The sequence below is a fragment of the Staurois parvus genome, unplaced genomic scaffold (assembly GCF_062004578.1).
Source record: "Staurois parvus isolate SC_StPar_1 unplaced genomic scaffold, SC_StPar_1.0 ptg000136l, whole genome shotgun sequence".
In the NCBI taxonomy this organism is placed as follows: Eukaryota; Metazoa; Chordata; class Amphibia; order Anura; family Ranidae; genus Staurois; species Staurois parvus.
The window spans coordinates 13294196-13307954 of record NW_028317932.1 but is presented as its reverse complement, the minus strand read 5'-3'; positions in this window follow the sequence as shown (position 1 = coordinate 13307954).

Sequence of the window (13759 nt, the reverse complement as noted above, 5' to 3'; positions counted from 1 at the left end):
CGCAGACTCAACCCATTGCCTACCAGAGACTGCCGCCCTGTTGTGTGCCACCTGGATTTAATCCATTGCCTGCCAGTCTGCCTCCCTGTTGTGTGCCACTCGGACTTAACCCATTGCCTTCCAGAAACTGCCGCCCTGTTGTGTGCCACTCTGACTTAACCCATTGCCTGCCAGAGACTGCTGCCCTGTTGTGTGCCATTCAGACTTAACCCATTGTCTGCCAGTCTGCTGCCCTGTTGTGTGCCACTTGGACTTAACCCATTGCCTGCCAGAGACTGCCTGTCAGGAATGGACTCAGCACTGGTGGTGGGACTCCCCTGCCGTGTGGGCTGCAGTACCAGAGCTGACCAGCGGGTGCTCTCAGCACTGGTGGTGGGACTCGCCTGCCATGTGGGCTGCAGTACCAGAGCTGACCAGCGGGTGCTCTCAGCACTGGTGGTGGAACTCACCTGCCGTGTGGGCTGCAGTACCAGAGCTGACCAGCGGGTGCTCTTAGCAGCCAGAAGCTCACAATCAGCCAAACCTGGGGCTGATTACAGAAAGGTGTATATAAGGCATGACCAGGTCTGTGCTCTGGGCCTTGGTGTATGTTTTCCCATGAGCCTCTGTACCTGTATCCTGTGGTCCTGCTTCGTTGCTGACCCGGCTTGATCCTGATCTCTGTTGACCGTCTCCTGTTCTGACTACTGGCTCATCCCTGACTATTCTTCTGCCTACTCCTATGCTGTTTGACCTCCTGTTGCTGTACCTTGGCTTGTGACCCGTTTACTCTTTGCCTGCTGCTCTGTACTGATCTGCCTCCACCGTTACCGACCCGGCTTGTCTGACCACGCTAACTACTCTGCCATCCATCCATCCTGCACGGATCCAGCCGTACCTGCACATACCTCTGGCGGATCCCTCTACCACTAGCAGGGGTACTCAGGGGCCGCGACCTGGTCTCAGTCCTGCGCCAAGTCCATCCCCACCATCAGGGGCTCTGGTGAAAAGGCAGACTGGGGCTTAGACTCCACGCCCTGGGGAATCCTGCCCTGAGGACCGCTAGAGGTACCACCAAACGGTCATTACAGAACCCTACGGCCGGCCTGACCGTTCCACCTCTCCAGCCCTGACTACGCCTGTGTTCCTGCACCTCCTAAAGATTAGTGGAAGGTTGGTTTGCTCACTGTGCGTTTATATAGATATATATCTGGGTGGCTAATAATAACCTGTATTATATTTTACCTGAGACCTGCGTTTCCCTGTGCCAGTCCACACCTTTCTGGTCATTCCTTGATTCCCGACATCACACCAAGGCCCAGAGCACAGACCTGGTCATGCCTTATATACACCTTTCTGTAATCAGCCCCAGGTTTGGCTGATTGTGAGCTTCTGGCTGCTAAGAGCACCCGCTGGTCAGCTCTGGTACTGCAGCCCACACGGCAGGCGAGTCCCACCACCAGTGCTGAGAGCACCCGCTGGTCAGCTCTGGTACTGCAGCCCACACGGCAGGGGAGTCCCACCACCAGTGCTGAGTCCATTCCTGACGCTGCCGCCCTGTTGTGTGCCACTCGGAATTAACCCATTGCCTGCCAGTCTGCCACCTTGTGTGCCACTCGGACTTAACCCATTGCCTGCCAGAGACTGCCACCCTGTTGTGTGACACTCGGACTTAACCCATTGCCTTCCAGTCTGCCGCTTTGTTGTGTGGCACTCGGACTTAAACTATTGCCGGCCAGATACTGCTGCCCTGTTGTGTGCCACTAGGACTTAACCCATTGCCTGCCAGTCTGCCGACCTGTTGTGTGCCACTGAGACTTAACCCATTGCCTGCCAGAGTCTGCCTCCTTGTTGTGGGCCCAGACGGTGCTACAGACTTATTTCTGGGTGAATTTGATAGACTGGCAAGTCTGGTAACTTTCGACAGATGACATAGGGCTGCAACTTCCAGCGGACTCTGAGAGGCACAGTGACAGTGTATGTGTGTGTTAAAAAAATGTCACAGGAGGGTCATAGGAGCTATAAAGGCCCCCCAGGAAGCCAGGGCCTACCTGTCCTAGAACCTGTGCCGTTTCACACCTCGGAAGAGATAAGGCAAACTTTCCCAATAGTTGAAAGAGATCCCAACCTAATGAACCTACTCAGCATAGGTGACAGAATCAGATAACACTTCTCAAAATCCATGTTTCCCCTATGTCTCATATCTTGGAATATGGGAGACTTACATAAAAACCGGACATATCGTCAGATGGACGATGAGCACTCGAACTGTTTGATGGGTCACTCACCTTGTCTCCAACACACAGGAAAGCTGAAAAATAGATCTCGTGAACTGGCATTGATGGGCACTGACAGGTGGCACTGCTGGGGCTACACTGATCATCAGGGCACACTGATCATCAGTGCCCTAATCAGTGTACATGTCCCCTCCGAGGAATGCCGATTACCGGCTCTCCTCTCCTCTCAAGCTGTCAACGTGACAGCCCATGAGGAGAAAAATGCCAAAAACCAGCATTTCCCTATATACATGTGATCAGCTGTGATTGAACACAGCTGATCACATGACCGAGCTGACATCTTCGGCTCTTTCCATTGGTCGGTGATCCCCTGTGTCCGAGGGACACAGTGCACCACCGATCGCCGCACTGCGCGCTCCCAGAGCCACGTGTACGCGCTTAGAGTGGGAGGACGTCATATAACGTCCTCCCAGAACGAGAGGACCGCCTTGCTCCCATCATTACATTACATGGCAGGCAGGAGTCAGTTAAAATATTTATTTAATATTTTTATTAACAAATTTGGATTTAGGTTGTGTTCATTTTGTAGCGCTGCACTGGTCACTGTATATATTGATTTTACCTTATATGGGATAAGGGTTATGTGCAAAAGTGGCTATTTAACTGTTTATGCTGTAGTATTTTTCACTATTATTAGGAGTAAGTTTATTATTGAACCTGAGAAACGTGCAAGATTTTATTTATTTATTTATCTGCCCTATACAGTTAATCTTTCAGTTCAACCACAATCACGCACTTCAAAGCAATGAACTCCAGCTTATGAGTCGGGTAGCTTCTCTCAGCAGGGGGAAAGACTGCGACTTACGAACACCATGGGCCGAAGTAATGCAGAATACCCCTGATACAATACAGCCCCAAGGCCCTCTCGACTGGCATCTACGTGTAGTTCATAAGGCTTGAAAAGGTACACATAAGCAAGCTCATTGCTTCAGCTTGATGAGCGCGTGTTCACACTATTGAGTCCACTGCCCACTGATGGGATCACAGGGCCTCCGGGGGCTCTTTACCAGGCCCGCTGACTTCTCCTTAAATAGTCTTCAGTAGATCTGTGAGAGGTTCAGCAGTTTTGACAAACCCCACGACAAAGCAGCCATAATATGAGCAGAACCCCAGGAACGATCTCAGTTCAGTGATATTGTTGAGTCAGGTCAGGTAGTCACAGGTTCAATCTTGCTGGGGTCTATGGCCACACCTTCAGCTGAGACTACATGTCCCAAGTAGGTGGTTAAGTTCTGATAAAGCTGGCATTACTCCAGCAACAATTTCAAACCCTCCTCATGAAGCCATTGCTGTCACTGTCTGCCCCATTTCCGACATGGCCTTATGCATAGCAATATGGGCCTCCATGACTTGTCTTGTTGTCTTTTGGACCTAACAAAAAGACTGCTGAATCATGGCTTGAACTTGGGCTAACTGCGATAAATGTTGCACTATATTATCTACTGGAACCGTAGCCTGAACTTCAGGTGCTTCCTCCCCAGCTGAGATAGTTTTAGTAACACAGGAGGAGGTCCTCGGCCTGGTTCCACTCCGGACTTCAGCTTTCCAGGCTTTGGCTGCAATCAAGGCCTCTTCTTCTGGTATAGTCTTTATGATTTTTGAATATGTCACAGAGCCATACGAATAACTGACCCTGAGCTTTTGCACAATCAGATCTAGGTGCTGAGCCCCTTTCTGCACTTTTGCCCAAAGGTCCTTGCTGGCACCTTCGCCTCTCACTCCTCCCTGTACATCCACTTCATGCAGAATCTTGTCCAATATTTGCACATAGTCGGACAACTTTTCACCTTCACACTAATATGTGGACACGAACAAGTATGTCAGCTCTGTTCTCAACCGTTCCGAACATTTCCTTCATGTTCTGTGCAACCTGGCTTGTCTCGTTTTATGTTCCGCACAATATCAGAAGCAGAAGTCCGTAAACTCTCCACTACTCTCTGCCTCTTTACGGCATCAGCTACCTCCCACTCTCTTATGGCCTGTAGAACTTGGTCAATCCAAGTGTCATTGTCGTCTTACCTAAGTTGGGGTTGGGGGCCTTGCCAAAGAAGAACCTTAAACTTCAATAGTTATAACTGGTGATTGAAGTGGAGTTTTGCAATAGTCCTTATGAACGTTCCTAGTTCAGCCAAGCTAGTAGCAGGTATTTCTCTCAGCATGGGTTTTCTTTTAAAGAGTACATGTCATAAGGGAATAATCAAAGCTACCATTGCTGACCTCTCGTTTTGAGAATGCTACTTCCCTGGCTGCTATGCTAATGCTTTTATCATGTTACACGTAATTTTGTCCCTTGCTCACTCTGTAGTTAAGGTCTGCCCTATATAGTTAGTCTCTCTCTTCCTCTGCATGCTTTAGCCCCCAATTAGCAAATGTACTACATTCTGCTGTAGCTAGACACTGTTTTGATCTGCACATGTTTTTGGATTAAAGGTTTCTATGATCTGCAAAATGTCATTTGGATTGATTCGCTGTCTGCCAAGCTACTGAGACTGTAACAGTCAAAAAAAATCTCCAGTCAAATAATTTATCTCCATCAAAAATCATCAATAGCTCTGGAACAAACTGTGAGATGTGATTTGGATTCTGGATATTCATTAGCTTGGCACAGTGCAGCCATTGTCATAAAAGTGTGTACATGCCTACAAGCTAATCACATGACAGCATCTTACAGCCTACAATACCAATACTACAGTGATTGCCTAATGGAACTGTCACAGAACTGTCACGGCACACCAGCTTCCCCCTCTGCTCCCCGCACCTCCCCAGCTTTCCACACCACATACATGTGGGGAGCCATGCAGCCAACACCTGGCCCCTTGCACAAACTTCTTGCCACTCCACACCTCCTGTGTGTGTGGAGCGCCAAGTGGTTGGATTTCATACTGCAGCCAGTTTATTGATTTCTTTACACCCCCACAGTCTTCCTTCCTCCAGGTGCCATGGTTTGGTGGGCACAGTGCGCTCCTCTTCTCACTCTGTGACCTATTGGGAGAACAAAAAGCTCACCCCCCCAGCCGCAAATCTGATGTGGTCGTGCAGGATGGAGGCGAAGCCTGTTCCCAGGACAATCTGATGCTAAGAATCAGATTACCGGGATCACAAGATTATGCCCTGGGTTAGGTAAATCTACAGTATCAGTTCTTTCCAGCTGCCAGCATTGTATGCTACCTGTGCCTGCGAAGACCGTGGACTGAGGTCAGGCTTCCAGGCGCGACCCTCTGCCTCCCAATGCCCGGCTGCCTCTCTGGATCCAGCACAGGCTCCCAAGACCCTGCCTCCATGGACCCCTCAAGTCAAGCCACCCATAACCCAAACCACACCACCGTTGCCAGAGGCCATCAGGCATCCTAAGTGTGTGTCCCTGAGCCCTCCTGCCCTCCTTTTCTGTAACTTATTGTCTTTCTCTGGACCTGGTAACCTATGCTGTGCCATATTAATGACCAGAGGATCATCACCCTTGCTGTGCATTATTGTTGTCCTGTGGACTGTTTCCCTTTTGCTGTGTCAGATTACCTACCACCCGGAGGATCATTCCCCTTGCTGTGCCCTGTAGACTGTTTCCCTTTTGCTGCCCAATATGTCCTCTTCCTCGACACTTAACTCGTGCTGGGCCATACTACTACAATGAGGACAATTATACCTTGCTATGCCCTAGTGTTTCCCTATGGACTGTATCTCTTTTGCTGTGCCATAGTTTCACCATGAGGATTACCTCTCCTTACTGAGCCATACTGCCATTCCATGGACTATCTACCTGTGCTGTGATACAGTGTTGCACTGTAGATTACTACTCCGTCCCATTGACACCCCTCCTGTACACTCAAATTCCCCAATAAATGCCTGCACTTGAGGGTCCGTGTGATTCGCTTCTGTGTGCTCTCTCTCTGCACTCCCAGTTGTCAAAGGAACTGCTATACAAGTCAGTTTGCACAATATACATGTATACAGTAGACGCTGCCTACATTGCCACATGCCATTCTGATTTCTGCTTAAAATATCTTTTCGATAAGTGAGACAGAAAGAAGTCAGTGCTCCACAGACACAGAGCTAAGCGACTGATACATTTCTCCAAGACAACCAATTAACTCTTTCATTGTCAGCACAATGTCACAGCAAAACATTACATAGGCCCTGTTCACACTTGAGAATTTTGTAGCTCGAAGGCCAAAAATGCCCAACAAGCAAAAACCTATTGTTTTTAATATCCCTTGTTTATATCTGTCTCTTGTAGCAAAACGCCTGTCACTCATAAATGTACATGAGCTACTTTTTAGACAGAATTGAGCGTTTTTGTCCCCTTAAACTTCAATAAAAAAGCCTGAAAAGAGTGAAATGAGCACTTCCAAGCATTTTTAAATCGTTTTGTAACACCTTTTCTGCTCAAATGGCAGCTCTTCGCCCCTTTTTCAGCAGCACTCCAAGCTGAAAAACACCTGACAAAAGCTGCAAAAACATGCAATTCTGCTCCAAAAAAACGCTCAAAAACACTTGAAAATGTAATGCTTAGGTGTGAATGTAGCCTGCATTTTCTGTGGAGGCTGAAACACAGCAAGAACCAACATTTTTTCCAGATCAGGAAATAAGCCGATAAGGTAAACACTTGCTTAAACCAATTTGGAGTATTGAACAAAATTATTAAGCTGATAAAGAAGGACTGTTGGTTAATGTCAATCAGTTATGGTCTAAAATAGGGATGCACCGATAACAATACCGGTATCAATGTGGATACTGGTATCAGTATCTTACTCCTGAAAATGCTCCCAATTCCGGAAAACATTACTTTGCGTTGCTATTTGCATCAATACAAATTATACCGCAAAGATTAGCATGCAATTTGAACAGGAATGCGAAAATCGCTTTTTTCCGACTGCTCCTGTGTGAACCCAGGCTTGTGTGGGAAACCTCCTTGCAGGGACCCCATGCTGAGGAGAGAGTGGGAGTGTGGGGATGTATACTATGGAAGCAAATACTCCATATTCTCAGCGGTAGGAGAGGAGGGAAAGCAGAGGGGATTTCAAATCCCCGCTGCGTTCTCTCCTCTCCTTGCAGGGATGAAAGTTTGGGCTAGAGGGCTTTTGATTGGTCAGCACTGTTCATGTGACGGTGCTAACCAAAAAAGACCTCTAGCCTGAACTGTCATCCCTGGAAGGAGAGAAGAGAAAGCAGCATGGATTTCAAGCCGCTTTCTCTGCTCTTCCACCACTGAGAATACGGAGCATCTGCCACCATAGTATACACCTCAACAGCCTGGGTTCAACCGCATTCGATTTGGTCAGAAATCACATTCCTGTTTAAATCGCATGCTATTCTTTGCAGTGTAATTTGCGTCCGTGCATTTTGTATTGATGCAAATCACACCACAAAGTATCGGTACTTGACCGAAAGTATTGGTACTCGTACTTGCCGATAAAAAAAGGGTATTGATGCATCACTCGTATAAAACTGTTGATTGCATATCATTGGTTTTCCAGTCTTCCTATGTGGTACTGCAACTAGAGGGCACTCTCAAACAAATCATTGCAACCTATGAAAGATATCAAAAAATGTGCCTAAGAGGACCTTCTGTCTTAAATAAATAAATACATAAAAATAAAATTCAGCAGCTGCAAATACTGTAGCTGCTGACTTTTCAAAACAGTACACCTACCTGTCTGGGGATCCTGTGCTGTCCTCACCTGGGCCGATTCATTGCTGGTCTTCGGGTCCCTGGCACCAGCATGTTTACTAAGAGAATCCGGCAGGGACTCCTTGTGGCTTCACAGCCAGCTTCCCCCTAAACATGCATGAGCTGCGCTGTGCTGTATGAATTGTCCTACAGCCTCCTGGGACCTGTGTTGTGTCTCAGAGGGTTTCAGGCAGTGTGTGTGTGTGGGGGGGACACTTCTACATCGATTTCCTAGACCAGTGGTCGGCAAGCCGCAGCTCGCGAGCCACATGCGGCTCTTTACACACTTTAATGCCGCTCTTCTGTGTGCCGGGCGCCCGCTCCCCTCCCTCCTCTCGGGCGGCCGCCCCAAAAGTCAGGACTCTGCAGCTAGCCCAGCAATGGGCAAACTACAGCCCGGCGGACCTTTTAATCCGGCCCGCGGAACGTGATCCAAAAAAAAACCAGCCAGGGCAGCGCGCTCATATGCAATGATTGGCTAGTCTCGCTGCCACTCACATCCTGATAGCCAGTGATTGGCTGTCAGGATGTGTGTAGGCGGGGCAGCGTGACGAACGTGAGAGGAGCTAGGCTCCTCTCACAGTCCGCCCTGAAGACCGGAACGGCGCGGGAACACGGCGAGAAGAACGCGCGGAGCAAAGGTAAGTGAATTGACACAGGGGGGACTTGGCTTACTACTTGCTACTTACTTACTACTACTATATGAGGGATGAATTCATATGGGGGATGAATTATTATATGGGGGACAAATTACTATAGGGGGGATGAATTACTATGGGGGATGAATTACTATGGGGGATGAATTACTATATGGGGGATGAATTACTATATGGGGGATGAATTACTATATGGGGGATGAATTACTATATGGGGGATGAATTGCTATGGGGGATGAATTACTATGGGGGATGAATTGCTATGGGGGATGAATTGCTATGGGGGATGAATTGCTATGGGGGATGAATTGCTATGGGGGATGAATTACGATGGGGGATGAATTACTATGGGGGATGAATTACTATGGGGGATGAATTACTATAAAAACTTATTGAAACTAAAAACAGTGTACCATCCTTTGTATTTTCAGTTTTAAAAATGTGGCTCTCAAAATAAATTTCAATCGTGGTTTTGGCAAGATTTGGCTCAGTTGAAAAAAAAGGTTGCCCACCACTGTCCTAGACGGTCAGAGTGGAAATGGGAGCAGGTACCTGCTAAAACTAGGTACCCACTTCCCACCCAAAAAAACAAATCTCCAAAAGTAGGAGATGAGGGGAGAAGAGGGGGTTAAATATACTAACCTCTTAAAGTGCTACAACACTGAAGAGTTACAGAAAGAATTAAAGGGATTTGATGAGCTTATTCTAGAGTGAGACAGTTTAGTACTTCAAAGAAAGACAAAGGCAGAAGTGACAATCACACATATTCATTAATCTAAATGTCATCGCTCTACATCTATGAAACACTCCTCAAGATCCGCCAAGTCTCTACAATCAAGATCTTCCACTCTCAGCCAACAACTTATTAAGACCCATGGCGACGATAAAGCTTCTAAAATTCAGGCAGCGTTTGCCTAAAAGAAAGCAAAAATGGAAGCAGAAGCTGCACGCAAGAAAGTGCAGATGAAAGCCTTGGAGAAACAATGTGAGCAAACCACAGCCATGGCAAGGTTCCAGGTTTTAGGGCCCTTTCACAAAGATACATATTTCATGCACTTTTACCTTGCAAGAAAAATGTTTCTTTTTAAATCCTATGGGACTCTTCACACCACTGCATGCTGCATCTTTAGTAAGTAACATGTCCATTTTTTACAGGTGCAAGCACCAGAAACTCACTGGAAACACATCTGAAACACAGCAAAATCGCAGCAAAAACACATATGCGTTTTTACCATGATTTTTCTACAGAGCAAGCTGCTAGCAAAAGTGCAGCTTCCTATGCATATTCCTCACACTCTCTCCCAAAACTTCAGCTCCATGGCAATCAGCTCTCAGCCAGTGTCAGATATGAACGTCTTTGCACCACCATAACTCCCAAAGTCAATCTCAACACATCATTCAATGTAACTAACTTTGTTCCACATGTAACTGTGCACCAAAAGTCTTAAAACATAGACATGTCACAGTTTAGGCAAAAAATTGCCCATTAGTACATCCCTCTACAAAATACTAAACAGTTAATATAATTTTGGAAATCCTTACCATTTAGGGGAAAAGGCTAATTGATTTTTTATGATCTCATCTCTGTAATTCAAAAGATAACAGCATCTGCTCTGCTGCGGAGGAGGTGTAACAGAAAAGATTACATCATATCCTCTCCTCTCTGCAGTAAAAAGAAACTACAGTTCCCATCAACCACCGGGAGTTGTAGTGAATGTGGGTGGGTACACTTGGCCTGTACATGGGGAATGTGTCTCAGAGTCTTGATCGACCCACCACTGCAACTGGGGCTGAATTACATCACTGCTTCCTGTAAAAAGAGCTACAGATGGGATGTGCCAAGGCCAGTGGCCGGGGGAATAGCAGGCATAGCAGCCACTGGTCTTACAAATAGGAAACCAAAGAGAATTAACGGTCTGATTAAAATTAATAGGCTATTTCAGAGCAACTACTGAGTGAACCAGAAGATGGCTGATATATTCAGTGAAGGTAGGAAATTAACAACAAGGACATGTAAAGAAGTTTTTGCCAGGAGTTCTGCTTTAAATCCTCAATATCTAAAATGTGACAGCACTAGTACATCAATGTGTGCATAAATCAAAATATCAATAGCCTACTTGATGCAACTGCAACACTTATTACGTGATGTGACAATTCAATAAAAAAATTATCTCTAAGTGACAGATGTCGAAACCTGTAGGGCGGAGCTACCCTTTGAACGATGTTTCTCCGCACAAGCCCATCTTGGCTCACAGCCTGGGCTCACGGCTGGAGCTGGCGGTGCTACATTTATATGCAGGAATCTCCTTAGTGTCGGGCATGGCAGGCAGCGTGGTCACATTTTGGATATTGAGTACTTAAATACCAAGGGGGTTAGAAGTGACAGCAGCTTGTGAGGTGTTTTTTCACATCAGTGGCGCAGATTGATATAATTATTTTGTGAAATACCTGCTTCACAAAGAACTTTACCAAAACAGGTCTCACTAAGTTTGATGACAAATCTGAAAACTTCAGAGGCTGGAAATCCACAATCAAGGACATAATCAGTGAATTAGATGTCACAACTGCACTGGACTTAGACTGGGTAATCATAGGCAACGTCCGTCTGCATAATGTCAGGAGGTCTTCCATAGTTTCTTCTTTCAAGACACGTGTTCTGCCAAATGTTCGCAATACATGTTTCGAATAGTGTCCACACCACTACCATGTGAAAGAAAGACTTTGCAGTAAAAGCATGCAACTGTTCTTCACACAAGGTCCTTCATTTCTGGAATGATAATGTTGGCACCACAATGTTTAATGTAACAAATTAAAGACAATGAGCTGGCAGCAACCCTGGAAGACAAGGAGTTCCTAAAAACTATGAGTGAGGAGTTCTATCAGAATAATTCGAAAAGCTGGGTAGCACCACTAGCAGCTTAGAAAAGAAACTACCAAATAATATTGACTGCACAGAAGCACGATTCTGCATTTATACTGATTGATCCTGAGTCTGACAAGGAAATCAGAGCTATACCAATACACTCAACACCACTTTGAGGTCAAGGACAAGGATGAGGTCCCACAGTTCTGAATGCTTTTCTAAGTGGTCTTTAAGTCATCACACAACCAACACTGAGGGCCACAAAGGGTGTTGTAGATGGCACATCTGCAAAGGAGCTTCCACCAAATAGGTCATCATTCGATGTGTTACTTCTTTTTTTTTCAAAAGAAGAGGATTAATCAAATTCTTGATTTAAAGGGAGGTAAGAAGGACTGGTGCATTTTTCTGCCTTCATCTCTGAAGACCCTGATTTAAAGGGAAGTAATAAGGAATGGTGCGTGTTGCTGCCTTCCCTTCTGAAGAACTTTATTTAGAAGGAGGTAAGAAGGACTGATGCATGTTTCTGGTTCCCCTCTGAAGATACACATATACACTGTCTACTATGCCATCAGACACCAGTAATGACTTTTTCAAGTTTTGCATTATGTTTGCATTTTTCTTCCATGTTCTCCCCTTTGGACTTGATTCTCAATTGTTTTAATATTGAAACCATAGATTTTTGACATGGAGCATCATGCTACACATGCGTTGTCTGTCTGTATGTCTTTAATAATTTTGTCCCTGTCTCACTCAATAGCTAGGGGATGCTCTGAGTTAGTTCTGTTCTTCCTCAGGCTCCATGCACACTGGGCATTTTAATAACGCTGGTAGATCCCTTCTCCCGTCACAAGATTTTTCCTTCCACGTCCAATCTATGTTGGCGTTGTAATAAAGCTGTTGGTACTCAGATCCACATATAGTGGTATTGTGACCTGATACGACCCTTTCGGCATTAAATCTTTGATATTTATAATAAAACCTATAGTGAGTCCTTGACCTCTTTACCGTAGATTGCTCTCTTCTCTATACTACCAGGCCCGCTGGCTGCACAGAAGAAGTGTTTATTGCGTTTCTTCCTGTCTGTGGCTCGCCAATTGATATCCCTTTTTTGGAAGAAGGCCACCACACCCCCTGTACCTCTGTGGGTTTCTGCAATCAATGATATTATGCGAATGGAAGAAATGTTGGCCTTTGCCAATGACACCTATGATAAACATAAACTACTATGGTCAGTCTGCCTCCATTTCTCCTCCTCTTTGACCCTTCAAGATTTGTGTGCCCCTGTTGCATCTCAATAAGGCTGGGCCTCGTCCATTTGAACTGTTGGGCCTGTAGATACCTGTTTATCTCCAGCACGATGCTTTGGATACGATTCATTAGGTTCTACCTCCAGGTCTTTTGAGGGTGTGTTGTTGAGGCCCTGTTTCCTGTCTTCCCCGACCCCCTCCTTTTTCTCTGTTCTTTTCTTTCTCTGGTGCTTCTCTCCTTTGTTTCCCCTCATCATCTCTTTACTTCCCTTTTTTAGCCTTGTCTTATACAATGACTGCTGCTGAGTTGCTCCACAGTGTTTTTTTGTACCTTCTTTGGGGTCTAGTCCCTGGGATATATATATTCACCATTTTTCTGATGTCTGCCCTTGAGTCCCTGATATCACTGTTGAGCATAGTATGTCATAAATACTTGTTTGGATTTTCTCCATGCTCCAGATTTATGTTTGATCACATGTACATGCAGTCCATGTTTCTTTTCTGTTATGTTCTGTAAATGCAGATACAAAATGTAATAAAGGCAAATTTGCCTTTAATAACACTGGTAACGTTAGTTGTGTAAAGTCACTTTAAAAAAGTGTTTTTCAGCGTTTTTGTATTAGCGTTTAGAGGTGTTTTGCTGCTTATTTTCACGTTTGCGTTTTTAGCATTTTTTAGAGGTTTTTTTTTAGTTAAAAAAAGTACAAACTCTCTAGTTTGCCATGATTTACCGCATTTTGCTGCGTTTTTTCAGTGTTAGAGCGTTTTTACAGCTAAAAACTCCTCTAGAAACCCCCTAGTTCTGGGGGGGTTTTTTCAGCCAAAAAACATCCCAGCCAAAAAACGTTGATTACAGTCTATGTGTGCATGTACACATAGGATAACATGCTGGGGGGTTTACTAGCTGTAGAAAAAAAACATCAAAAGCCAAAAACATCCAGTGTGCATGAGGACTTAGCCTTAGCTTCCATTCATCATATGCATTGCATTCTGCTGGCCCCAGACACACAATGATTGTTCATCTGTTATGTACACAACCAAAGCTTTCTACA